We start from the raw sequence: 22,132 nt of genomic DNA, 5'->3' as shown, positions 1-22,132 counted from the left end.
TCAGCTCTGAGCAGGAAGCCAGGGCGTGAGTCAGTGCAGGGATGACTCTCGCTGCACCTCTGCTGCCTGAGGTGATTTCTCAGCTCTGGCTATGTCCAATGACTATGCTGGAACCAGAAGGAGGCTGCACAGGGGGCCAATGTGAGTGTGAGTGTGAGTGTGTGTGTGAGTGAGTGTGAGTGTGTATGTGAGTGTGAGTGTGTGTGAGTGTGTGTGTGTGAGTGTGTGTGTATGTGAGTGTAAGTGAGTGTGTGTGTGTGTGTGTGTGTGTGTGTGGAGGGAGGAGGGGATGTGGTCCTCGGTTTTGGTTTACAGGGCTGATGACTGCTTAATTGTGTTTGCAATGACAAGGCTGGAACGCAGCTTCACCTATGCTAAGTAAACTGTGTCCCTCGAGTCACACCCCAGAATACCACTTGTATTTTTTTAGTTTTGAGACAAAGTCTCATTATAGCAGCCCTAGCTATTCTGGAACTATGATGTAGGCCAGGTCATGTAGCTGGCCTGGAACTCGCTGTGATCCACCTGCATCTGCCTCCCAAGTACTGGGATAAAGGTGTGTGCTCAATGACCAGCCTAGGTCTACTATTTATATTTTTAAGAATTTTTGTGTGCTTATTTGGTTTTGAAAAAGGGTGTTGTGTAGCCCAGGCTGGCCCGGCACTGGCTATGTAGCTGAGGATGGCCTTAAACTCCTGATCCTCCTGCCTCAGTTTCCTGAGCGCTGGGACCACAGCCATGAGCTGCCATGCCTAGCTTCAGAAGATATTAACTTTTCAAAGGAGGTGGCTTGAATTAGATCCAAGTTCCTGCTTCGATTGCTTGTTTATAGGAGGTACAGAAAGGGCATGTATCAGCAAAATATTTTATGTGGAAAATTCCAAGATCAAACCACTCAGTTCTTCACCAAGAGCCCAGACAGAGGCATTAGTCAGCCAGAGAGCTGTGGGCGCTGCTCACATTCTGATGACACAACCCAGCTATACGTGTTTTACGGATTTCGTGTTAAAAATAATATTGTTGGGAACCGGGGAGACAGCTCAGTGTTTAAGGGTTTGCGCTGCCCTTGCAAGGGACTCAAGTTCAGTCCTGGCACCTGCAGCAGGCAATGAACAGCTCAGTGATCCAACTTCAGAGCTAGGCAACAATGCCTCTGTGGGCACACGCACTCATGTGCACCTACCCCCCCACATACACACACACACACAGACGCACACACACACATACATACACACACACGTACATACACACACGCAGACAGACACACACACACAGATAGACACATACAAACACACACACACATACATACACACGCAGACAGACACACACACAGTTTCTTTTTTCTTTTTTCTTTTTTTGGTTTTTCGAGACAGGGTTTCTCTGTAGCCCTGGCTGTCCTGGAACTCACTTACACACAGTTTCTGATGGCAGAGAAGAAGCAGGAGGCTCAGTCTCTTTTGAACAGGGAGTCTTCAGGTGTGCTTCATTTTCTCTGTTCTCATGGCTGTTCATCAGAATGTGAGCAGCTGTGACAGGAACATGTCTGGGGCCTTGGGTGGGCTGGTTCTGGGCTTCAGGGTTGGCCTTTTCTAGGATAAGACAGTCTATGGAGCCTACGAGACCTCCTCTGCTTCTCTAGGAAGGCCCAAGTTCAAAAAATCCTTCTGTCATTAACCCCTCTTGTAGATCTGGGCTAACTCTTCTATTGAGGGGGAAACTGAGGCCAAGAGAACACAACAGTTTTCTTGAGGTACTGTGGCAAGACTACACGGTGGAACTTTCTCCAAGGTCTGCCCCACACAGCATCCTCACCAGCAGGGGCTGCCCTGCCCCACACAGCTTCCCCACCAGTGTGGGCTGCCCTGCCCCACACAGCTTCCTCACCAGCAGGGGCTGCCCTGCCCCACACAGCTTCCCCACCAGTGTGGGCTGCCCTGCCCCACACAGCATCCTCACCAGCAGGGGCTGCCCTGCCCCACACAGCTTCCCCACCAGCAGGGGCTGCCCTGCCCCACACAGCTTCCCCACCAGCAGGGGCTGCCCTGCCCCACACAGCTTCCCCACCAGTGTAGGCTATGCTGCAAAGTTTTTCATTTTAATTCCTATTGCTGCTGAGAAAGATACCTCTGCAGACTTGATTCCAGACCACCAGGTTTTTATTTATTTATTGTGGGTTTTTTGTTGTTGTTGTTGTTTTCATTTTATACAGGGTCTCCACAATGTAGCCCTGGCTACCCTGAAATTCTCTACATAGACCAGGCTGGCCTCAAACTCACAGAGGGCCACCTGCCTCTGTGTCCTGAGTGCTGAGATTAAAGGTGTGAGCTACCAGCACCTGACCCTGACCACCAGGCTTTAAATTGTGACCTTGTTAGGGGGCTGTGCGAGCTTGTGCAAGCTCCCCTATCCTTCCGAGCCTCTCTTACCTGTGGTGTGGGAAGCCATTTTGCTTCTAAAGCTGTGTACAGTTAGTAGAGGTGAGTATGGCCTGCCAGTGGGAAGCCCTTGGTGTGCCACGAATGACTATAGATATGTGCTCTGTACAGATTCACTGTGTGTATCAGGCAGGTGTTTAAATTAGGTTCATTGGCTGAAGACGTACCTTACTAATAGAGCCCTGTCTAGCAACCCTGGGTTATATTTCTAGCACATGAATTGGGGGCTGAGGGGAAGCAAGATCAAAATTTAAATCAGGAGACTGGCTTTTTACATAATGAGACCCTGTCTCAAAAATCAACCAGTCATGCCAGGCCTCTATAATCCTTTAATCCCAGCAGTTGGGACATAGAGGCAGGCAGATCTCTGAGTTCCAGACCACCCTACAACTACAGAGTGAGTTCCAGAACAGTCAGGGCTACACAGAGAAACCCTCTCTGAAAAACAAACACAAACAGACAAAAAAAAAAATCAGTTTGTTCAATCTACCAACCTACTAACTGAAGATCTTCATGTAATTTATTTTTCTTTGAGGCAGGGTTTCTCTGTGTAGCCCTGGCTGTCCTGAAACTTGCTCTGTAGACCAAGCTGGTCTTGAACTCAGAGATCCACCTGCCTCTGTTTCATGAGTATTGAGATTGAAAATGTGCCACACCATGTCTGACCTCCTGTTTGCGACAGAGGCCATGTTTAAACTCCTGCTCTTGGCAGTTAGCACTACAGATGTCCACTGTCACACGCAGCCTTAGTTCAGGATTATTGAATGTCAGAGCCAGAATGGACCTCTGAAGATATCTACAGAGGTATCTTTTTTTCCCAAGAAGAAAAAGGAGTCTGTGTTGGCTGTGGAGGCTGCTGATCATCCCAAGGGAACTTGGTATGGAGCCAGCAGGAGACTCCTAAGGGGCTCCCAGGTCCTGGGTCTCTGCACTTTGTTGACAAAATCAGTTATGCCCACTCTCCACCTCACAGGGCCATACTGCCTTAGTCTGACACCAGTGTTGTTCACTGAAGAGCAAGCCTATAGCTTATAAACTGGAAAACTTGGATTTGTAAGCTTGGCTCAGCTAGACCCTCAGCCTAAAAGGGTGAGAGTCTTGGAATGAATATCTCTTTTGGCAGCAAGGTGGCAAATCTCCTGAGGTAGGCAGTGAAAGCGAGGACTTTCCTCGACCACTGTGGAACAGGAAAAAAGTTAGCCTTCAAAGTCATGGCAGGCCATGACTAGCCAGCATCTTCTGGCTAGAAAAAGTACTTCAAGCACAAAGAAGGCAACTCCCGACTCCCAAGGGGGTCAGAGAGGAAAGCAGTGGCTACTGCAATGACCATGGCAGCCTATCTATATCTTCCTCAGCTCAGAACAACAGCTTCCAGCACATCCCAGCCCTGGACCAATTCTGTGTCAGCTCCGGGTGGTGAGAGTGGTGACAGCCAATGAAAGAGCCAGGAGCCTGTGTGATGCACCAAGCTGGAAATAACCAGACGGCAGGCACACGAGACTGTCTCCATGGTGATCTCCCTTAGGAGCCCTGTTTATGAACTCAGGAAAATTCCATCCAGCCACTAGCTTGAATTTTGTTCTTCCCTCTCATCCACCTCCTCCTGTTCCAAGACAGATATAAAGAAACTTGAAATGTTTAACCCTTTCTTGCGATGTGCCTGGCTCATCAGCTCTAGGGATCTAGGAGGGCTTGGGCATCTACTGGTGATCCATGGCTGCTTGCAACTCAACAGCTTCTACTGCTGTCATCAGCAGTGTGCCCCACTCTGCTTAGTGCTAGAAGAGGGTGGGTAGGCAGGTGGCAGGCAACAGTAGTGACAGCCACCACTTTCAGGAGCCCATCCCTCGAGCCAGGGTCTGTGCTAAGCAGATCACAGCTTCATAGGTGCGTCCCATTTCAGTGAGGGATAAACTGAGTCAGAGAGGTGGAGCTCTGAGGACAGAGCTCTCTAAGTATAGGATGGATGTAGAGGAACCAGCCTGGGGCCATGTGTGGGGGACTCCTGGGGACTGTGTGTGTGGACGTTCTGTGACAGCCAGGATGGGGGGGGGGGTCAAAGTACAAGTGAGGAAGATGGGGACATTTGGGCTGAGTAAGATCGAGCTGATACTCCTACTGGATTCAGGACATCCAAGTCCCCAGGCCTATCTGGGGCTCCGTACCCACCATTCAGCCTATCGAACTGGCCATACTGGGTGATGATATATCTCTGTCTGACTTCTTCAGGCCACAGTGCTGGCTTGCACGGGGCAGATCAGTGGGAGCTGTCTGGAACCTAAGGGAACCTTTGAGAGTCCCCAGCACCAGGTCAGGGCCACACCAAGGATGATTGTGTGGATGACACGGGAGCCTCGTGCAGAATGACCTCATCAAGCTGAGGCTGGACTCCAGGAAGACAGGGAGCATTTTTAACTGTTAAGCTAGCTCACAGGCAGTGATTAAACAAAACCAAGCACAGGTTAACTCAAGATGCCCTCGGTAGGCATGGCTCCACGGTCTGTCCACAGTCAGGGCAAGCAGGATGGATAGGTCCCTTCAGTGGCCAGCACTCTGACATCAGATCTGGACAGAGAAGCCCTAAGAGGGCACAAGCTGAGGGTGGGTTTGGCCCTGTCTGAAGGAAGGGGTAAGGAAGGAGGAGGAATTGAGGCAGAGTGACCTCTGTGACCCGGGCCTTCTGGCCTGGCTCTCTCTGTGGACACCTAGTCCTCAGCTGAAGGAAGGCTTGGAGTAGAATAGTCATGGATGTTTCCATCGACTTTTCCTTTCTCAGTGTTCAGTTCTCAGTCCTGCTGGGTCTAGAGTTCTCAGTGTAGGCTGAAAGGGCTCAGTGAGCTGGGGCTGGGGGTGGATGGGGACAGCTGCCTCCCTCTCCCTTCCTCCCACCAGCAGCTGCTTTTGGCTTTCCTGGAGCGTGAGGTGCTGGGCTGGAATGAGCCAGCCCCAGAAATCCTGATGGTGCTCATTCTTTGGGAATTCGTATGTCTATCTAGAAGCTTCTAGGGGGAAGAGTGACATCTGGGGGAAGGCACAGCTGCTTGGTCACAGTAGTCAGAAGTGGAGCCTGGAATGAGCTCTGGCCTCAGGGTAGTGCAGCTGAGTCTCCAAACAGAATCAATGGATGAGAGCTGCGGTCCCCTCAGCAGGCACAGACTTCCTTGTTATTTCTGTAGAGGATTTCCCGGCACAACTTCCTCCCCAAAGCAAGCAAGCAAGCATGCAAGCAAGCCAAGAAGTTACCTTTGACCCTTAGGGGAACTCAGAAGCCTAGTAAACAGACACAGCTCAGAAGTACGTGTGGTGCAGGGACTGTGTCACTGTGGGTGGAGCTGAGGGACGCCTGGAGGTGCTAGTCAAGGGTCCTTGGGAGAAGGAATGCTGACATGTGACATATGACAAGAATGGCTTTGCTATTTAAAGTTGGGTGCTGGGGGTGGGGGCCGGGCAGGGAACATTCCAGGCAGATGTGTCAGGTTGAGTCTGGGCTGGGCAGGGCCGGCATGAGGACGCAGGCAGCCTCCATATCTTCTTCCCTCTTGGTCCTATAACCTAGCGCTCTCCAGAGTCCAGGCTTTCATGTTTCCTGACGTTGGCTCCCAGTGCCTCCCCAAATCAAAGGTGGTCCTTCTGTCTAGGTAACAGTGTCCTTACTCTATGTGCAGGTACCTCGAGCCCTCGCTCCAGGCTGCACTGTTCAACCCAACTCCTGGACCCCCAAAACCTCACCAAACCAGTCCTGTAAACTGTGAGGCCTGGAGCCTCTGTGCTCTGCCCAGGGCACGCTCCACCCTGGCCCCTCACTGACTCCTGCTGAGTCCGGCTCATTTCCCTGGTTTGTATTGGGGACCCCGCCCATGTGGAGGTCAGATGACAACTTGTAGGAATCAGGTCTCTCCTTCCATGATGACGCAGAAGTGGAGACAACGAATGTACTTTGGGAAATTCCTTACCTGCTGGGCCAACTAGAGGGCCTTTAAAATGTGACTTTTGGGCGGCAGATATATCCTCTGTAAATGAGGGGCGTGGATTAGAATCAAAGAATTTCAGGACTGGGAGAAAAACTTGAATAATGCATTCCCCGGGCTCCTGCTGGCTTCCCCGTGGGGTCTGTTGTGAGCCTCATAGACCCACGGTGCCTCAAATCCAGAACAGCTGGGTCCTACCTCCATCCAGGAGGAGAGTCTGGCTCTCACTGGCCACGATCCCAGCCGCTTCCCTCCACAGACTTGCTTCTGTGGCATGGGATGCAGTTCTAGGAAGAAGGCAGAGAGAGGGTGTGTGTGTGTGTGTGTGTGTGTGTGTGTGTGTGTGTGTGTGTGTGTGTGTGTGTGTGTGTGTGTGTGTGTGTGTGTGTGTGTGTGTGTGTGTGTGTGTGTGACTTGCTTCTGTGGCATGGGATGCAGTTCTAGGAAGAAGGCAGAGAGAGGGTGTGTGTGTGTGTGTGTGTGTGTGTGAGCGAGCATGTGAGTGAGCGTGTGTGCGTGCGTGCGCACTCACAGACAGGTGTGCATATTTAATGGGCATCAGGGCTGAGACTGGTCAGTCTGGGCCTACATAAATGCCCTCCAGAGATCTTAAGCAGATGACTGAACACATCAGGACACAAGAATGTGGAAGTAAGACACTTCAGAAGCCTTGTTATTGCTTTAGGCCATCCCGGAAGGGCCGTTCAGCAGGCCCCAGAGGTCTCAGCATAGGTGAGGGCTGGCCAAGTGCCTCCCTCCATCGTGCCTCATAGTCAGTGGAAGGACAGCCAGGGCTGAGCCTCTCTGGGGAGTGAACTCTGACCCTGTGCTTCACCCACCCTAGCACCCCAGAGGCAAGAAGAGTTGTTAGCTTCAGGCATTGAGCAGCTCAACACCATTCCAGCCTATTCTGGTGGGCTATTCATTCTCAATGCTGCTACTTCCTGTGGGATGGATTGCTCTTCCCAACACCCCACTCCCATCCCGGAACTCAGCAACAGCAATGAACTTTGGAGAGCCTGTATGGTATACATACTATGATTGGGTTTAATTTCCATTTTTGTGGGACACTTCTGGCCGTGAAGCCCATTGTCCCATCACAGACACCTCCCACACTGGGTCACAGTGCAGCACACTTCCGGAAGCACGCACTCTTTCAACTACTGTCCTGGATGCGCCTGTATTTATTTATATGTCATCGTCATCGGCATCATCATCATTATTCTTGCTGAGATAAAGGCTCGCTATGTTGTCCAGGCTGGTCTCAAATTCCTGGGCTCATGTGACCCTCTTGCCTCAGCCTCTGGAATGGCTGGAAACTACAGGTGTTTACAAGCAGCCCTGGCTGTGTATCATAAATCTCAAAAGGGCTATCATTCCAGTTTGTTTGAGACAGAATCTCCGACTCAGGCTGGTCTTGAACCCCCTAAGTAGGGAAGATGACCTTGAACCCCTGACCCTCTCCGTTCCATCTTCCATGTGCTGGGATCATAGGCCTGGGCCACCATGCACAGTTTATATGGTGCTGGGGTTTCCTGCATGCTAGGCAAGTGATCTACCAATTAAGCTATACACACTCCACCTAATTACCTCCTGCTACACCACACACTCCTGCACACGTGAATACACACACACACACACACACACACACACACAGCCCCTTCACATAGTCATTCCTCAGTGGACAGGAGCCCCTACCATGTGGACCACTAGGCCTCAGGGCCCTGGTCTAAGAGCTCTCAGTAGCCTCTTCCTATGGGGTTTCAATGAGGAAGGGGCACTGTGTACAGGCTCCCCTGTGTTAGGGAAGTGGAACACACAGGGGAAATGTCACGTTCCAGGGATGGCAGAGGGACCAAGGGGAGCCAGGCAGCTATCAGCCAGGGGATAGAAGGCCTGTTACTCCTCATCCAAGACCAACTGGCCCAAAATGGGCGGGGGGGGGGGGGGACCCCTAGAAACTAGACCTGCTGGAGAGGGCCAGAACCACACTCTGGAGAATCCCATCTCGCCTTTTGTTTTCAGTTCTCTTCCCTCTTCCTTTGGTGCTATCACTGTCTCCACAGCCAGGCCTTCTACAAAGTTCTGCAGAGACTGGGGGTGGGGAGCTACAGCGAATTACACAGCTACCAAACAGCCAAAGGCTCGAGACTTTCAGGGTGGGGGTCACAGTCAGTTTTCTCCAGACATCTTCTCCTCCCCCCAGGAACCTTCTAGTTAATTTGGAATCTTTCATATCCTTTTTCATTTGTAGATACAGGGTTTCTCGGTGTAGCCCCGTCTGTCCTGGAACTGGCTCTGTAGACCAGGTTGGCCGGGTACTCAAGAGATCCGAGTGCAACCATTAGCCAGCTAGTGTCCCTAATTTTTTGTTTGTTTGTTTGTTTTTGTTTTTAGAGACGGGGTTTCTCTGTGTAGCCCTGGCTGTCCCGGAACTCACTTTGTAGACCAGGCTGGCCTCGAACTCAGAAATCCGCCTGCCTCTGCCTCCCAAGTGCTGGGATTCAAGGCATGTGCCACGCATCCCTGATTTTTAAACATTTATTTTGTGTGTCCTGGGAGGTCAGAGGGCAGTGTCCTTTCTCCCTGTGCGATCTAAGGCTGAAAGTCAGGCCCAGGCTTAGCAGCAAGCACCTTTAACCTGCTCAGCTGTCTCAGGCCGGTCATCAGCCCCTTCCTAAAACTGCTAAAGCAGGCAAGTGCAGAAGACAGGATCCAGTGGCGGCTTCTCTCCACGGTTACCTCAGTTCCTGTGACAGGCTGCTGCTTCCCCACCTCATCTTAGGAACGCAATGACACAGCCACTTTCTGTTCCTGGAACTTGTTTGTTGGGCCCAGGTTCTCTGTGTAAAGTGGGCCTCAGTGAGGGACTCTTACCCTTTCTCCAGGATACATTTGTTAGCTGTCCCGACCTCCCCACCCCCACCCTCTCACCCCTCCCCCATCCTGAAACAATGCTCTCTCCCACATGACCGATCTCTACTTTGTCATCTCGGTAGGTTTTTTTCCTACAGTGGGAGTTGCCCAAGTTTGTGTAGCCAACTTAGAGGTTCACATTGTTCCAAAGTTCTTTAAAAAAAAAAAAAAAAAAATCAGCCCTGGGAAGTGGGTGGGTGGGAACTGCAAATTCAGTCTTTAGAAAACAAAATCTCCCTGCAACCTCCGAGCCCTTCCCCCTCTTCCCCGCCTGCCTTGTGCCATAATAGATAAAAATTCCAGGATGGGCTATCATTCCCCAGGCCCAGGAAGAATGCAGGTCGGCTTGCCCAGTCTGGTCTCTGGCTCCCAGGACTAAACTGAAAGGGAGAAGTAGCCGAGGCCTTTGTAACCTCCAAGGGGTGGGTGGACTCCAGTGTGCTCGGAGGATTTCTGGCCCACTGTCTTAATTCTGAATTACTGCTGCTTCACTCACTTTCAGGGTCACAGCTCCTTTAGGCCACAGCCTGGAAGTCTAAAATCCTCCATGTTCTTGCCCCACCCCTTTGTTTACAGAATCAGCTTCTTCCAGCCGGCTCTCATCCTCTCTTCCTGCACATTAGGAAATTACCACTCATAAGTAAGTTATTGGGTTCCTGCCCAAGGTCACAGGGATGTTTGTCAGTGATGTGCATGCCAGAAACAGGCACTCAGAGCTTCTTCTGGTTTTGACTGGGTTCCTTTGAGAGGAGCAGCAGGGCAGGTGACTGGCTTAAATGGCTGTTTCTCTTTTTTGTGTTGGTGGTAGCCTGAGCCAGCCAGGACTGCACAGTGAGACCCTTCTATACAAAGTAAAAGACAGTTAGGCATGCAGCTCAGAGGTAGGTTGTCTACCTAGCAAGCTTGAGGTCTTGAGTTCAATCTTTTTTTTTTTTTTTTTTTTTTTTGGTTTTCTGAGACAGGGTTTCTCTGTGTAGCCCTGGCTGTCCTGGAACTCACTCTGTAGACCAGGCTGGCCTCGAACTCAGAAATCCGCCTGCCTCTGCCTCCCGAGTGCTGGGATTAAAGGCGTGCGCCACCACGCCTGGCCGAGTTCAATCTTTTAACTTTGGAAAAGACCCACGAAACAAAAGAGGATGAGAATCAGAGTGGTTTGGAAATTACCAAAGCCTGTTTGTGAAGTAAAATAAAAGTTAAGAAGGGGGAAGACAGTGGGCATTTGGGCCCTAGCAATAAGAAAAGGTAATCCAGAATGTTCTCTAGAAATATTCCCGTGGCGTTCACTGGGAACTCCCTTGCTGCCTTCATAAACCATGTCTTTTGGTAGTTTCTGGAGTGACCCTGCTGCCTGTTTCTCTCTCCAAACCCTGGGAGTTGCCCAGTGCCGCACAGCCATTCCAAAAGCAAGGAAAAGTTTGTATGATGTGTGAAGGAATCAAGAAGATGGACTTACAGACAAGCACTTTAGGGGGCGAGGGAAGGAAGGGGGAAAGGCTTGCCTAGTTTCCCTTATCTGCAGGGTTTCTAAAACAACAACAACAACAACAACAAAACAAATCTCCATAGTTTATGCCAGAAGTGAGCCCCGCCTTTAATCCCAGCACTCAGAAGGTAGATCCTGACAGATCTGAGTTTCCAGGCCAGCCAGGGATACAGTTTTAGGACAATATGGCAGTGAGACTCTGTCTCAAAACATGTCACCCTATACACTTTATCATTTTTTTTAATTCCAGACAGGGTTTCTCTGTGTATCTCTGGCTGTCCTGGAACTCACTCTGTAGACCAGGCTGGCCTTGAACTCAGAAATCTGCCTGCCCCTGCCTCCCAAGTGTGCCACCACTGCCTGGTGACTTTATTTTTATTTTATTTTTTAAAGAAACAACAACAAAGCGTGGGGTCTCCTATCTGTCTTGGCTCACCTGGAACCCTCTATGTAGAACAGCCGGCCCCGAACTTGCAGAGATCCAGCCCTACCATTTTAAAGATTGGTTTCATTTCCCTGGCCTCCAGAACGGTCTTAGACCCTCCCCCCAGCAGAAGCAAAGCAGAAACAGAAGGTCGGGGGAGGAGAGGGAGGTGGGTAGGTTAAGAGGAACGATGAAGAACACCTTCTGCTAGTTAACTTTGCCTAATTATAGATGAATCACAGATGCCCGACACTCAGATCACCGCCCATAATTTAGGTGACTCAAGTTTTTGTCCTTTCAGAACTAAAATTCTAAAAAATTTCCAGGCCCAAAGCATCCATCAAGTGTGCCTCTAGAGAGGAACCGTTTGCACTCAGTAACATTCCATTCTTTAGGGCTTCTTACAGACAGAAAAAGAGAAAAGTAGGGCAGTTTTGCAAGGGTCACCTGAAAGCTGCTTAAACAAGCCCCAGGCTTGGTACACACAGCTTTAATCCAGCACTTGTGTAAGGACCTGAGTTTGAGGCCAGCCTGGTCCAGAAACCCTGTCTCAGGAAAAATAAATAAGGAAGAAAGAAAAAGCTTAAACTGGCCATTGGGATGGGAAGGGAGGCAATGGTCTAACACTGGACCTCCAGCTTTGCTAGAGCCCCACCTCAGTCTAAGGGTGCCTCTCTCCTTTAGTTTTATAATAGAATATTCATGTAATTTTATGTCCTTAGTGACTATCAGCCTGTATGGTCATTAAGTTCTGTCTACCCTGGGAAAGCCTCTGCCCAAACCTCCCTATTCACAGGTCCTAGAACGTAGAGGTGGGGAGCAGGACGGTGCCGCCAGGCCGTGTGCGATCGCGAGCTCTGGATCTCAATGCGCCCCGGGGCGCTGTTTCCCACGACTCCAGCAGCTTTTCTAAAAATCCAGGCAGCCTCCAGTTTACGGGATCAACCCGAGACTCGCTTCCCTTTGAAAATTCTAGAGTATAAAGTAAACGTACGAGCAAAGTATGTGTCTTAACACTTAATGGATGACATAGAGACCAAAAAAGCCATGTCCGTGGGCCCAGTAGGCCGCAATAAGGGGCGACCAGGAAACTGCAGCACAGCCCCCCGCAGCCGCCCTGCTCCCACACCAGTCATTCCAGCACCGTGGTGAAGGCGCTTGGGGGCGGGGCGGGGCGCGCCTGCGCAGCGAGGCTCTGCAGCAGAAACTTTGCCTAGACCGGCTGGAACCGGTTAGAACCGGTCGAACCCGGCCGGCTGCCAGCCCTCGATTCAGCAGCTCACAAAGGGAGGCGGCGACTCACGACCCGCGTATCCTTGCGCCTCTCCCCACCCCCTTTGTCCTCGCGACGGGTTCCGCGGTCCTCCCCGCCCTCCCTGGCGCGGCCCCCGCTTTCTGCGCCCAGTGACGCTTTCTCCATGGTCCTGGGAGAAAGAGAAAAACATCCTTTCCCCTCCGTCGTAGTTTTAGGAAGCGATGAGATAGACCTGGGGACCTTGCCGCCACGGGCCGGGCTCTGACGGTTATTAGCGCAGTGCGGGTGGTGCTCGGCATGGCCGCCAAGGTCGCCGTGCCCTCACCTGCAGCGACCATGGCCTTGCTGGGCTGAGACCGCAGCCTAACATGGCGGACGTAGGCAAGCACCAAAGCGCTCGTGTACCCGGGCTCGGAAAAGTGGCCCCGAGAGCAGCCGGAGGCTGCAGGTCGTCCCTACAGGAGCATTCCCAGTATAAACCAGTACAAAGTGTCACCACCTCAGAAGCCACTCGCAGGGCCGGTCACTTTCCGAGAGACCTCCATCTTGTTTCGCATGAAATGGCAGCCGCTCGGGGAGTTACAAAATGGGAAGTGGAAGCTGAAGCTGTGGGAAAGCCTGTTTTAACACTTGCAACATACGCTATACCCTCTGTCCTCCCAGGAAAACGCAAAAGGTGTTGAAACATCTGAAAAACTTGGGGCTCCCATTTTTAATAGCTATTAGTTCATGTTTTTTCTCCTTGTGACCAGAAATTTTAAACCTATTTGTACCTATTTAGCTGGTACAAGCTAAACATTTCTCTGTATTAGCAAGGTCCAAGAGGCCCACACGACGTCAAGAAAAATCTAGAAACTTGGAAGTCAGGATCTATTTTTAACTCTCTGAGGAACTATTTTTCTTCCTTCACCAAGGTGGTGGAGGGTTACTAGGTTCCGGTGGAGTGACGTGTCCCTTTGCAATAAATACCGGCGCTCCGGGCTCTGCGTCAGGCATTCAGGCAGCGAGAGCAGAGCAGCGTAGAGCAGCACAGCTGAGCTCGTGAGGCAGGAGACTCAGCCCGAGGAAATCGCAGATAAGTTTTTAATTAAAAAGATTGAGCAGTAAAAAGAATTAGAACTCTAAACTTAAGCTAATAGAGTAGCTTATCGAAATATTACTTAGTCTTAATAATCTAAGAAGATCTTAAGAGATAACATGAAGGCTTATTTAAACAGTTTGAAAAAGGAAATGAGGAGAAAAGTATTTGTACTGTATAATGGAGGCTGACCAGAGCAGTTTAGGAGATTGTAAAGGGAGGTTTTGTGAAGTTCTAAAAGGTTCTAGTTTGAAGGTCGGCCTTGTAGATTAAAACGAAGGTTACCTAAATAGAATCTAAGTGGCATTTAAAACAGTAAAGTTGTAGAGAATAGTTTGAAAATGAGGTGTAGTTTTAAAAGATTGAGAAAAGTAGGTTAAGTTGACGGCCGTTATAAAAATCCTTCGACTGGCGCATGTACGTTTGAAGGCATGAGTTGGAAACAGGGAAGATGGAAGTGTTAGGCTAGCCGGGCGATGGTGGCGCACGCCTTTAATCCTAGCACTTGGGAGGCAGAGGCAGGCGGATTTCTGAGTTCGAGGCCAGCCTGGTCTACAGAGTGAGTTCCAGGACAGCCAGGGCTACACAGAGAAACCCTGTCTTGAAAAAACAAAAAGGTTAGGCTAGTATTTGGAGAAAGAAGATTAGAAAATGGAAGTGAAAGACGAAGAAGACATACAGGAAGGTGAAGAAAAAGCTGTTAGAGAAGATAGGAAAATAGAAGACAAAGCATCTTTAGAAGACAGAAAAGGTACTTAAAGGCACAGGTAGTAGGAAGCCGAAGAATAGAAGATAGAAAGAAGCAAGATAGAAAAACAAAATGGAAGTTAAGACAACTTTGGATGCCAGCATTCAAGATAGGCAAAGAAGATAAGATTGAGGCCAAAAGGTTGGATAAGATATAAAGTCAGAAGGAAATTATCTTTAAAGCCATAAGTTCAAATTTCTGATGGAGCGAGCAGTTTAGAAGAGTCTTTAGACAGCCACATACAAGATTGAAGCTAGCAATCAAAGCTACTAGGACTGAAGTAAAAAGTTAAGGCAGAATGCCTTTGAAGAGTTAGAAGAATATTAAAAGCCTTAACTTGTAGCTTAATTTTGCTTGATGACAAAAGGACTTTTGATAACAGTTTCAAGATTGTCAGCATTTTGCATTGGACTTGAGCTGAGGTGCTTTTAAAATCCTAACGACTAGCATTGGCAGCTGACCCAGGTCTACACAGAAGTGCATTCAGTGAACTAGGAAGACAGGAGCGGCAGACAGGAGTCCCGAAGCCAGTTTGGTGAAGCTAGGAAGGACTGAGGAGCCAGCAGCAGCAGTGCATGGTGAAGATAGCCCAGGAAAGAGTGCGGTTCGGTGGAGGAAGCTAGGAAGAAGGAGCCATACGGATGTGGTGGTGAAGCTGGGAAAGGGTTCCAGGATGGTGGAGCGAGAGCGAGTTGGTGATGAAGCTAGCTGGCGGCTTGGCTTGTCAACTGCGCGGAGGAGGCGAGCAGGCATTGTGGAGAGGATAGATAGCGGCTCCTAGACCAGCATGCCAGTGTGCAAGAAAGGCTGCAGGGAGAGCATGCGGTGCGGTAACATTCCTTGAGGTCGGCAACATGGTGGTGGTTTTCTGTAACTTGGATGGTAACTTGTTTACTTTGTCTTAATAGTTATGGGGGAGTTGTAGGCTTCTGTGTAAAGAGATATATCTGGGGCTGTATGTAGGCCTTTGCGGGTGTTGTAGGTTTTTCTTTTTCAGGGTTATGTCCTCTTGCATCTTGTCAGAAGCTTTTGAGGGCTGACTGCCAAGGCCCAGAAAGAAGAATGGTAGATGGCAAGTTGTCTTTAACCGCTCAGAGGGGAATGAATGGTAGAGCCAGCACAACCTCCCAGTTTTGTAAGACGTTGTAGTTTGAACAGATGACCTACCACAAGCCTCACTCCTGTGTAGGGGAGGTAATTGGGCAAAGTGCTTTTGGGGGAATGGGGGCAAAATATATTTTGAGTTCTTTTCCCCTTAGGTCTGTCTAGAATCCTAAAGGCAGATGACTCAAGGGAACCAGAAAAAAGGAAATCCACTCTCAGGATAAGCAGAGCTCGCCAGGTTTACAGTTTGTAGGAAGTAGAGGATGGATGCTAGCTTTCACACTGAGTGTGGAGGAGCTGGCCATGGCGGAATTGCTGGTAGTTTACTCTTTCCCCCTCCCTTAATGAGATTTGTAAAATCCTAAACACTTTTACTTGAAATATTTGGGAGTGGTCTTAACAGGGAGGAGTGGGTGGGGGAAACGTTTTTTTTCTAAGATTTTCCACAGATGCTATAGTTGTGTTGACACACTGGGTTAGAGAAGGCGTGTACTGCTATGCTGTTGGCACGACACCTTCAGGGACTGGAGCTGCCTTTTGTCCTTGGAAGAGTTTTCCCAGTTGCCGCTGAAGTCAGCACAGTGCGGCTTTGGTTCACAGTCACCTCAGGAGAACCTCAGGAGCTTGGCTAGGCCAGAGGTTGAAGTTAAGTTTTACAGCACCGTGATTTAAAATATTTCATTAAAGGGGAGGGGTAAAACTTAGTTGGCTGTGGCCTTGTGTTTGGGTGGGTGGGGGTGTTAGGTAATTGTTTAGTTTATGATTTCAGATAATCATACCAGAGAACTTAAATATTTGGAAAAACAGGAAATCTCAGCTTTCAAGTTGGCAAGTAACTCCCAATCCAGTTTTTGCTTCTTTTTTCCTTTTTCTTTTTTTGAGGCGGGCAGCTAAGGAAGGTTGGTTCCTCTGCCGGTCCCTCGAAAGCGTAGGGCTTGGGGGTTGGTCTGGTCCACTGGGATGATGTGATGCTACAGTGGGGACTCTTCTGAAGCTGTTGGATGAATATAGATTGTAGTGTGTGGTTCTCTTTTGAAATTTTTTTCAGGTGACTTAATGTATCTTAATAACTACTATAGGAACAAAGGAAGTGGCTTTAATGACCCTGAAGGAATTTCTTCTGGTGATAGCTTTTATATTATCAAGTAAGAGATACTATCTCAGTTTTGTATAAGCAAGTCTTTTTCCTAGTGTAGGAGAAATGATTTTCCTTGTGACTAAACAAGATGTAAAGGTATGCTTTTTTTCTTCTTGTGCATTGTATACTTGTGTTTATTTGTAACTTATAATTTAAGAATTATGATAATTCAGCCTGAATGTCTTTTAGAGGGTGGGCTTTTGTTGATGAGGGAGGGGAAACCTTTTTTTTTCTGTAGACCTTTTTCAGATAACACCATCTGAGTCATAACCAGCCTGGCAGTGTGATGACGTAGATGCAGAGGGAGCAGCTCCTTGGTGAATGAGTGATAAGTAAAGGCAGAAAAAATAATGTCATGTCTCCATGGGGAATGAGCATGAGCCAGAGATTGTTCCTACTGATGAAAAGCTGCATATGCAAAAATTTAAGCAAATGAAAGCAACCAGTATAAAGTTATGGCAATACCTTTAAAAGTTATGGCTTATCTACCAAGCTTTATCCACAAAAGTAAAGAATTGATGAAAAACAGTGAAGATCAAATGTTCATCTCAAAACTGCTTTTACAAAAGCAGAATAGAAATGAAGTGAAAATGCTGCATTAAGCCTGGAGTAAAAAGAAGCTGAGCTTGTTGAGATGAGTGGGATCGAGCGGCTGCGAGGCGGTGCAGTGTGCCAATGTTTCGTTTGCCTCAGACAGGTTTCTCTTCATAAGCAGAAGAGTTGCTTCATTCCATCTCGGAGCAGGAAACAGCAGACTGCTGTTGACAGATAAGTGTAACTTGGATCTGCAGTATTGCATGTTAGGGATAGATAAGTGCCTTTTTTCTCTTTTTCCAAAAAGACCTGTAGAGCTGTTGAATGTTTGCAGCTGGCCCCTCTTAGGCAGTTCAGAATTTTGAGTAGTTTTCCCATCCAGCCTCTTAAAAATTCCTAAGCCTTGCACCGATGGGCTTTCATGATGGGATAGCTAATAGGCTTTTGCATCGTAAACTTCAACACAAAAGCCTACATGATTAATGCCTACTTTAATTACATTGCTTACAAGATTAAGGAATCTTTATCTTGAAGACCCCATGAAAGGGATCATTATGTGCTGAAAATTAGATGTTCATATTGCTAAAATTTAAATGTGCTCCAATGTACTTGTGCTTAAAATCATTAAATTATACAAATTAATAAAATACTTCACTAGAGAATGTATGTATTTAGAAGGCTGTCTCCTTATTTAAATAAAGTCTTGTTTGTTGTCTGTAGTTAGTGTGGGCAATTTTGGGGGGATGTTCTTCTCTAATCTTTTCAGAAACTTGACTTCGAACACTTAAGTGGACCAGATCAGGATTTGAGCCAGAAGACCGAAATTAACTTTAAGGCAGGAAAGACAAATTTTATTCTCCATGCAGTGATGAGCATTTAATAATTGCAGGCCTGGCATAGAGGCCGTCTAACTAAGGACTAAGTACCTTAGGCAGGTGGGAGATGATGGTCAGAGTAAAAGGTAACTACATATTTTGTTTCCAGAAAGTCAGGGGTCTAATTTGACCATGGCTAAACATCTAGGGTAAGACACTTTTCCCCCACATTTCCAAATATGCATGTTGAGTTTAAATGCTTACGATCATCTCATCCACTTTAGCCTTTTGTCACCTCACTTGAGCCACGAGTGGGGTCAGGCATGTGGGTTTAAAGAGTTTTCCTTTGCAGAGCCTCATTTCATCCTTCATGGAGCTGCTCAGGACTTTGCATATAAGCGCTTGCCTCTGTCTTCTGTTCTGCTAGTGAGTGTGTGATGTGAGACCTTGCAGTGAGTTTGTTTTTCCTGGAATGTGGAGGGAGGGGGGGATGGGGCTTACTTGTTCTAGCTTTTTTTTTACAGACCACACAGAATGCAGGTGTCTTGACTTCAGGTCATGTCTGTTCTTTGGCAAGTAATATGTGCAGTACTGTTCCAATCTGCTGCTATTAGAATGCATTGTGACGCGACTGGAGTATGATTAAAGAAAGTTGTGTTTCCCCAAGTGTTTGGAGTAGTGGTTGTTGGAGGAAAAGCCATGAGTAACAGGCTGAGTGTTGAGGAAATGGCTCTCTGCAGCTTTAAGTAACCCGTGTTTGTGATTGGAGCCGAGTCCCTTTGCTGTGCTGCCTTAGGTAAATGTTTTTGTTCATTTCTGGTGAGGGGGGTTGGGAGCACTGAAGCCTTTAGTCTCTTCCAGATTCAACTTAAAATCTGACAAGAAATAAATCAGACAAGCAACATTCTTGAAGAAATTTTAACTGGCAAGTGGAAATGTTTTGAACAGTTCCGTGGTCTTTAGTGCATTATCTTTGTGTAGGTGTTCTCTCTCCCCTCCCTTGGTCTTAATTCTTACATGCAGGAACATTGACAACAGCAGACATCTATCTATTCAAGGGGCCAGAGAATCCAGACCCAGTAAGGAAAAATAGCCCATTTACTTTAAATCGATAAGTGAAGCAGACATGCCATTTTCAGTGTGGGGATTGGGAAGCCCTAGTTCTTTCAGATGTACTTCAGACTGTAGAAGGAGCTTCCAGTTGAATTGAAATTCACCAGTGGACAAAATGAGGACAACAGGTGAACGAGCCTTTTCTTGTTTAAGATTAGCTACTGGTAATCTAGTGTTGAATCCTCTCCAGCTTCATGCTGGAGCAGCTAGCATGTGATGTAATGTTGGCCTTGGGGTGGAGGGGTGAGGTGGGCGCTAAGCCTTTTTTTAAGATTTTTCAGGTACCCCTCACTAAAGGCACTGAAGGCTTAATGTAGGACAGCGGAGCCTTCCTGTGTGGCAAGAATCAAGCAAGCAGTATTGTATCGAGACCAAAGTGGTATCATGGTCGGTTTTGATTAGCAGTGGGGACTACCCTACCGTAACACCTTGTTGGAATTGAAGCATCCAAAGAAAATACTTGAGAGGCCCTGGGCTTGTTTTAACATCTGGAAAAAAGGCTGTTTTTATAGCAGCGGTTACCAGCCCAAACCTCAAGTTGTGCTTGCAGGGGAGGGAAAAGGGGGAAAGCGGGCAACCAGTTTCCCCAGCTTTTCCAGAATCCTGTTACAAGGTCTCCCCACAAGTGATTTCTCTGCCACATCGCCACCATGGGCCTTTGGCCTAATCACAGACCCTTCACCCCTCACCTTGATGCAGCCAGTAGCTGGATCCTTGAGGTCACGTTGCATATCGGTTTCAAGGTAACCATGGTGCCAAGGTCCTGTGGGTTGCACCAGAAAAGGCCATCAATTTTCCCCTTGCCTGTAATTTAACATTAAAACCATAGCTAAGATGTTTTATACATAGCACCTATGCAGAGTAAACAAACCAGTATGGGTATAGTATGTTTGATACCAGTGCTGGGTGGGAATGTAGGAAGTCGGATGAAAAGCAAGCCTTTGTAGGAAGTTGTTGGGGTGGGATTGCAAAAATTCTCTGCTAAGACTTTTTCAGGTGGACATAACAGACTTGGCCAAGCTAGCATCTTAGTGGAAGCAGATTCGTCAGTAGGGTTGTAAAGGTTTTTCTTTTCCTGAGAAAACAACCTTTTGTTTTCTCAGGTTTTGCTTTTTGGCCTTTCCCTAGCTTTAAAAAAAAAAAAGCAAAAGACGCTGGTGGCTGGCACTCCTGGTTTCCAGGACGGGGTTCAAGTCCCTGCGGTGTCTTTGCTTGACTCTTATATCATGAGGCCATTACATTTTTCTTGGAGGGTTCTAAAGGCTCTGGGTATGGTAGCTGATATCACTGGAACACTCCCCAGCCTCAGTGTTGAACTCTTGATAATTAACTGCATTGTCTTTCAGGTTATGCCCAATTCGTCTTATTACCTCTGAGTCGACACACCTCCTACTATTTATTGAATACTTTGATTTTATGAAATAAAAACTAAATATCTCTCATTGTGTGCTTCTTTGTGCATAAAACACAGGCTTATTTTAAGCCTAAAGAGACCAAATGTCTGATCTACCTCAGCTTCTCCGATTAGTGAGGCCTTCCCTGTTTCCTTGGGCTGCATGGCTCTTTCATGCAGATGGCTCTAAAGTTGGGCTTGGGTCCTAGGTGGCCACTCTTGCACCTCAGGAACACAAGGCCTTTCCCTGCTGTTCAGGCTCTCCTCCCTGAGAAAACATTCTGGATTGTCTATGAGGAAGTTGGGAAAAGATGGTGTCGAAAAGAGGTGGTGTGCATTGCTCCTCTGTTCCTAACACTGGATGGAAGACTAGTTTTCATGTAGTTTAGGGAAATAGTTATACATGGTCTAAAGGCCCAAAAACATTCCCAGAGTGTATGCAATACTGTGTGTAAGTGTGCACTGCGTGTGTTTGGAGGTCAGAACTTCTCTGAGGTTCTAGAGATGAAGCAAGTCCTCAGCCATGGCCCAAGAATGGGAAGGAACTGGGTCCTGCTGTACCACTTCCCATTCCTTAAGGAACAGTTTGGCCCGGTGTGGTGCAAGCATGGTCGGTCACTGAAAAAAGAAAACCCACTTAGGTTTCACAGGCTTGAAGAGCTGCATGTCATCCAGCAAATTACTGGCTGCTGTAAGGACAGGCCCCTAGGTCCCAGTCCCAGGTGCCCTTCCTGCCACTCAATCAAGCCTTACACCCTGGGCAAAAACATCCTGCGTTGAAGGTTCAGCTCCCAGGGCTGGAAACTTGTGCTGGCATCTACCCCAGTTCAAAGGGGCTCAGCACATTGACAACTAAAACTAAGCCCTCAGGTGAGCAAAATGGTCTCCTTAAGGCAATCATGGTCATTGGTGTTCCTGCAGTAAAGGACAGCATCACAGCTGATGTCTGTGTACTGGCTAGTTTTGTATCAACTTGACACAGCTGGAATTATCACAGAGAAAGCTTCAGTTGGGGAAGTGCCTCCAAGAGATCCTCCACGAGATCCTGCTCTAAGGCATTTTCTCAATTAGTGATCAAGGGGGAAAGACCCCTTGTGTGTGGGACCATCTCTGGGCTGGTAGTCTTGGTTCAGTTCTATAAGAGAGCAGGCTGAGCAAGCCAGGGGAAGCAAGCCAGTAAAGAACATCCCTCCATGGCCTCTGCATCAGCTCCTGCTTCCTGACCTGCTTGAGTTCCAGTCCTGACTTCCTTGGTGATGAACAGCAGTATGGAAGTGTAAGCCGAATAAACCCTGTCCTCCCCAACTTGCTTCTTGGTCATGTTTGTGCAGGAATAGAAACCCTGACTAAGACAGTCTGAGACCTGACAGATCTGTGCTAAAGTCTGGTACCAACTGAGCTAGACCCTGCCACACACCTCAGTAATGGCCCATTCTGAATTCACCCAGAGCTGAGGCTTTGCCGAGGTGAGGCACAAAGACTTCACTGGAGAGCAGGAGATATGAACAGAGGTTGGGGCTCACACTTCCTGATTGGGGGCCAGGACTGGGGGCAAGATGAAGGAACGGTAGGCATGCTTGTAAATTTCCCAAAGGGTTAGATCCAGATCTTAGCTTTCAGTGTGTAGGCCAGGGTGACTCTGAATTTGGGTCCTTGGACCTCAACTTTGGAAGTTGCAGGGATGAGCCACTGGGCTCTGTACAGTCTTGTGCTGCCCACATGCTCTAG

The 22,132-nt window shown here is 48.2% G+C and overlaps 1 long non-coding RNA gene and 1 other non-coding gene across 2 annotated transcripts; both read left to right on the top strand.

Annotated features, from left to right (window-relative positions):
• The first annotated feature begins 13,470 nt into the window (after positions 1 to 13,470).
• Positions 13,471 to 20,453, top strand: Malat1 (metastasis associated lung adenocarcinoma transcript 1 (non-coding RNA)). The gene has a single exon (NR_002847.3). It is a non-coding gene; the product is annotated as a metastasis associated lung adenocarcinoma transcript 1 (non-coding RNA) (long non-coding RNA).
• On the top strand, positions 20,162 to 20,219 carry Mascrna (Malat1-associated small cytoplasmic RNA). Its single transcript, NR_144621.1, has one exon.
• Positions 20,454 to 22,132: the final 1,679 nt, after the last annotated feature.

The sequence above is a fragment of the Mus musculus genome, chromosome 19 (assembly GCF_000001635.26).
Source record: "Mus musculus strain C57BL/6J chromosome 19, GRCm38.p6 C57BL/6J".
Lineage (NCBI taxonomy): Eukaryota > Metazoa > Chordata > Mammalia > Rodentia > Muridae > Mus > Mus musculus.
The sequence above is the reverse complement of the archived record's forward strand: the minus strand, read 5'-3'. Positions and strand labels throughout refer to the sequence as shown.